At 40.9% G+C, this 6,000-nt stretch overlaps 1 protein-coding gene across 1 annotated transcript in view; it reads left to right on the top strand.

Annotated features, from left to right (window-relative positions):
- The window catches only part of BANK1 (B cell scaffold protein with ankyrin repeats 1), a gene marked incomplete at its 3' end in the record, with an annotated part of 287,684 nt that overhangs the window by 119,994 nt on the left and 161,690 nt on the right, over positions 1 to 6,000 (top strand). The window lies entirely within an intron of this gene.

The raw sequence follows: 6,000 nt of genomic DNA, 5'->3' as shown, positions 1-6,000 counted from the left end.
GCAATGACGTCAGCCAGTGCCTTCAGTACCCTCGGATGGAGCTCATCCGGGCCTGCCGACTTAAAGGCATCCAGTTCCTCCAAGTGACCCTGCACCATCTCAGGGTCTACGCTTGGTAGTCTGGCATCCTGCTGCTGCCTCTCTACATTCCCAGTAGTATAGTTTTACTATTTACTTTAATCTATAGTAAATAGATTAAAGGAATCATTCCACAGTTGTTCAGAAAGTTCAAGTCTAGAATGTAGAAATAACATAAGGTTTAACAGACCCCATCTTGCCTCACTGAAGTCAATGAGAACCTGCCATTCATTTCAATGGCAGCACTCAGACCCCTAGTCTTCTGCAAGTAACTTGTCATTCTACCTAACCATTCTTGAGGTGTTGACATCAGTTCCTTTCTGCACTTAATCATTTCTTTTACTTATTTTAGGAGTGGGTGTGTGTGTGTGGGCGGGGGGGTTGAGAGAGAGAGACTGTTCAAGGTTTATTTCCTTGCCGTTTTTGAAGAGAGAGAGAATTCTCTATATTTAAAATATATGAAGTAATAAAATATTTAAGATATATCTGTGGAGTAAGTTTTGGTATATGTAAACTACTTAACTGTAGCCCCAATGTGTGGTTTCTGAAGTATGATATTATAGTAGAGTTTATGAGGGACATAATGAGGAACATAACAAAAATAAAGAACAAAGCTTCAGTATATAAAATTACTACGTAGTACATTTTCAAAAAAAATATTTTGAGTAGTAAAGATGATTGGGCCATGTAAGAAAAACTAATGTTTAGTGAGAACAATGGTCTAAGAAACTATATTGATAGCAAAACTTGAAAAGTTTGGCTATTCCACCATTTGCTGTGATGTTTGACATGGAAATTCTCCAGTGATTCTAAATTAGATGGATCTCATTCCCCACCCACACCCTCCTATGGTGTCATTGCATGAGGGACAAAAGATTTAACTATCCACTTCATTATCTTGGGCCCCTGACAGGCATTAAAGTCAAGACATGTAGGGATCTGATGTGGGATCCCAGTAATTGCACTTCCTGGGGTCTGATGCAGGATTCCATTGTGCCATATTGCTGGGGGAGGGGGAGCCTGATCCTGGGCTCCCCCTGCACTGGCAAGTAGCAAGTTTGGCTCCCAGTCACAGGAGGACATGTGCGCTCCTGCAGCTGGGAGCCCAAGCAGCTGCCTAGAGTTCCCAGCCTGGTCAAGGAGTTCCCCTAACTGCGAGTCACCTGATTGGGACTCAGTCAGCTAACCTGGGCTCCCACCCATTGGAACACATGGTGTGGTCCCTGGCTGGGAGCTCCAATCAGCTGAGGGGCCTCCTAGCCTCTGGAGCACACAAGTGTCTTGATAGGCTCCTGTGTGCTCCAGAAGCTGGGCACTGGCCACGCATTCAATTAAAGGCATGACAAAAACCATCCACAAAGTTATACACATATTTTGTATAATAACATTGTGGCTTATTCCTTATTTTATCACACCATTAATTAATTGACTGCTTGGCCAGGTCCTTACTTAAGATGTGTGTAATTGGGAGCCCTGTTACTAAGGCAGGATCGGGCAAGATTGACCCAATGATACACCTGGCCAGGTGGAGGGAATCATGCACTGGGGGCAGGGTAGGGTGATTAGCTCGCCACTACCAGTATATCCAGTGATGGGGCACATACTTGTTGCCTTGGGGCACTGGAGGAGACATGGGGTAACCCAGACCCCAGAAAAGAGAAGTACTGGGAGTCGGGCATGTGACTCCGCAGGACGCCAGGATCTGGGATGGTGGCACGTTGGCCACAGAGCTAAGTACTTACGGGGGAATTACAGGTGCTCTGGTGAGTACGGTGAAGAGTCGGGGTTCCGCGAAGCAGTTAGGCAGGAAGCCGGGGAGAAAGAGAAGGTCTCTGGGTCAAGGCGGGCAAGGAGAGCTAGGCTTAGCCCCAACCCGACGGGACAAGCAATGACGCCAAGTGTGGCAGCACGGACAGCAAGGGGGAAGCCGGTGCCAGTCCCGGCACATGGCATAAGTAGAAGACGCAGGGAACATGCCGCTATAACGAGGCAATTAGCGGCAAGGACTGTAGAGAATACAATGTATCTATGATGTATCCGGAGCCGAGGTACCTTATTTGCAACCCGGACTTCCCTCGCTAATGGAGTAATTAGCAAGGTTCTGGTAGTTCCAAAGCCCTGCAGGGATAATAAAGCTTTGTTGTGAGAAATTAACACCTGGGTGATACTACTAACTCTGCGCAGGGAAACACCACTGAATCCCTCTTATTATCTTTCCCATCTAAGTCATGGCAGGCAAGTTCAGAGGGAGACAGAGTCAGGATCCATAACCCATTCACAATGTGATTAACCAGTTAATCAAGTCTTAAGTGTACTGTCTGTCAGGGGCCTTGCTTGGATTTTTTAAGCTTAACTTCAACTGTGTGTTTCCTGGGTTGTTTATGATTATTCCTTCCCATCTCCCACCCCCCTCACTCTTAAACTACTGATATATATATACATACAAGGTCTGTTCAAAAAGTATGAGACTGAACTTGTACTTGTGGTACAAAGTATTGGGTGGGGGGCATGACTTTGCTGAACATGTCTGGGCATGTTAGGACTCCTCTGGACAGGTTTGCAGCTCATGTGTTTCCCCAGTTTTCTGTGGCCAGCAGTTGAAGTAAGATCGTTTGTGTCTCACGTCCCCTTTCGTTATGTCAGAGTGTCCAGAACAATATGCGCGCATAAAATTTTGCTTGAAAATCAGAAAAACAGCAAATGAAACATTTGAATTACTTAAAATAGCATTTGTTGATGACACTATGAGCTGTGCAAGAGTTTTTGAATGGTATCGTCGGTTTAAAGAAGGACGATCATCAGTCGAAAGTGAAGAGTGTTCTGGACACCCTTCAACATCACAAAATGATGGAAATGTGGCAACAGTTCGCAGTTTGGTTCGAAATGATAGGCGACTGACTGCCTGAGAGATAGCAGAAGTTGGAATTTCTGTTGGTTCATAGGCAGACAAGGTTCTTTGGGTGAATCTGATATCTTTTATTAGAACAACTTAAATAGTTGGAAAAAAAATTTTAGCAAGCTTTCGGATTTAAAAGCCCTTTGACAGGCTGAGGAAGTCTCTGCAGTTGGTGTGTGCTCTTCCTAGATGGAATGAATATTGGTGCATGTCATTCACTTCTAACCAGTGATTTGGGAATGAAACAAACAGAAAAATGACCAGAAAAGTGGGTTTCCGACTCTTGGATGCTTCACCACAACAATGTGCCTGTCCACTCAGCATAGCTTGTGAAGCAATTTTTGGCCAAATTTTAGCCAAACACTGTAGCCCACAAGTGCTGCAGCCTCCATATTCATCTGATATGGCCCCATGTGACTTCTTTCTCTTCCCTCAACTAAAGAAAATCTTGAAAGGAAGAAGGTTTTTTGATATAGAAACCATAAAACAAATACGACTGAGCAGCTCTTAGCAATTCCACAAATTGCATATCAGAGGTGCCTCCAACAATGGCAGGAACTTTGGGAGAAGTGTGTGGCTGCAGAAGGAGCATACTTGGGAGGAGATTATGCCAAGACCCTGTAAATAAATTATTTTGTTTCCTACAGCATCAGTCTCAATAGTTTTTCAAACAACCCGTGTGTGTGTGTGTGTGTGTGTGTGTGTGTGTGTGTGTGAATACTGTCCAGCTTAATGTGATGTATTTTGTCTGGAAGGTCACTTAATTTTGTTTTGCCAATGTTAATATTTTTTCATTTTTAAAAATTAGGGAAGCTACCCAGAGAGACCATTAGTGATCTGAGGATATCAAGTAGTATCAATGATGCATAGCAACTTTAATTTTTTTTACAATATTTTAACTTTTTAAAGCCTTGGCTATTTAGCATAACTAGTACAGGGAAAATGTCTGGAGCACGCTGTTCAACTAGTCTTTAAGTTCCTTTGTACATAGCAGAAGAGTTTAATACCACCAAAATTGGAGTCAGCCCTGTGACAATAGGAAGCTAAGTCATCAGTTGGTGAATATTTGTTATATGAGTTCAGTATCCCTCATGTCACTGTCTCATTTCAACCAACATAACTGCAGAAAGCAATTCTGGGGAGAAAGGGTAATGATTGGTTGAGTTTGTTATCTCGAATATCATAATGGCTTCATTCAATAGGTACCTTCATGTAATATCTTGGTTCCATCATTTTGTGTTCAGAGTTGAGTTCATAATGAGAAGTTGTTAGACTTATCTATTCAATAATTACATCCAATGAGTGTATAAGTTAGTGAAGTTTCTTAAAATTACTGAGCAGTGTAGGGACACAGCCAGGTACGCAGAGCAAAGTGGAAGCACCAAATTCTGGTTCATGATCACAAATGCATGATTGCTGGTGAGAGCTGAATTTTTTCACTTGACTATACTGCTTGATATTCAGACCTGCTGGAAAGAAGTTAAAACAATTCCTATAAAAGTTGAGAGAACTCATTAGGGAGGAAGTTGTAGCAAGAAGTATGCTCCTGTGGCAGGGTTTGGAGCAAACAGACACAAAGGTAAAGGTTTATGCTAACAGTTTTTGATCAAGGGAATAGCTTATTTTGTTGCTTTGCAAATTCAGGTGTTTGAGTTAATAAAAGTTGTGTTTTGAGGGGTTGGTCTCAAAGGACTTGATAGTAACATTGGATTTTTATGAGCTAGTGAGGAAACTAACCAGCTGTGATATCCATGTTATGTAATGTGTTTGAATGGAATTTATAAGATACAGTCAGTGCCTGTCTTATATTTGTGGCCAGTTATTTCAGGCTTAAATGAAAGGAATAGAATTCTTCTTGGAGCATGTCACAACATGTTATCAAAGGTCTCTTTGCCTAAAATATTTAACTTCTTAGAGTATGCTAGCATGACACAGGCTGGAGGTAATATTTTATTAGTAGCTCCTCTCCAAAATGACCGTAAACTTTTCTCACTATTGATTTCTTTTTAGAGACTAGCAGGTTCAGGAGACATAAACTTTCATAGATGATAGCCTACTTTGTCAGATGTTGCCCTCTACCTGACTTCAGACTGATGTGGCTGATTACCTCACTCTATTTAGTTTGTTGAGGGAAACCTGTGGAGAAAGAAGTTAAAATAGACAATGTTTGGAAGAATTTGTAGATGTTTTTGAAATATCCACTATTGTTTAAACCTTTTCCTTTTCTTGTAAGAGAACCCTGTGTAATGCACAGAATTAGATCTATCTTCAATGTTTTTGTCCAGCCCTCTTATTCTTTGTGTATGCTTAAGCTGTTAATCTCCTAAAGTTTATGTTTGTCTCTGTAGGGATTTTTTCTGCTAATTACTTATAGCTAATAATAACTATATAGCTAATAATAATAAGCATCCTGTCAACAGAAGTGCAAATCTTTCAAGCAGGATGTCTGTAATTAGGTGCCTGAATCTGCTTATTTTTTAAATATAAGTGACTTGATTTTTTTAAGGTGGTTGGCCCTACATTTCCCATTGTGTTCAGTTTGATTTATAGTTGTTTAACATGCATGAAAGTCAGGCCACTTTATATTTAGTTCTCTAAATATGGATTTTGGAAGTCAGCTTTAGACATTGTCTTTGAAGTTTTTGGCTAGGACTTAAACATATTTTCTTTGTTGATATAGTCAACAATACAAAGTGTGCTATCAGATATTTCTGCACTCAGTATGCTATAGGGCAAATACTTCTCAGTTTCCTTATTCTTGTTTCCTTGTTTTAAATGAACCAGTTATTTAAGTAGCTGGCATAAGATTCTCTTTTGGAGTTTGTACTTTTTCCCTTAGTGCAAGAGCTTCCCAATCCATCTTTTGCTGGGATTTTGCCATTCTGCTACCATGATAATTCTGAATACTCACAGTACATAACTGCAGCTTAACTTTCTCACTTACCTTCCCAAAAGAGAAATAAGGAGACAAGAAAAACTACAGTCCCAGTATGTCAGTATCTCATCCCCAAATACATATATTTTAA

This window comes from Alligator sinensis, unplaced genomic scaffold, assembly GCF_000455745.1.
Source record: "Alligator sinensis unplaced genomic scaffold, ASM45574v1 scaffold353_1, whole genome shotgun sequence".
NCBI classification, from domain to species: domain Eukaryota; kingdom Metazoa; phylum Chordata; order Crocodylia; family Alligatoridae; genus Alligator; species Alligator sinensis.
The sequence above is the reverse complement of the archived record's forward strand: the minus strand, read 5'-3'. Positions and strand labels throughout refer to the sequence as shown.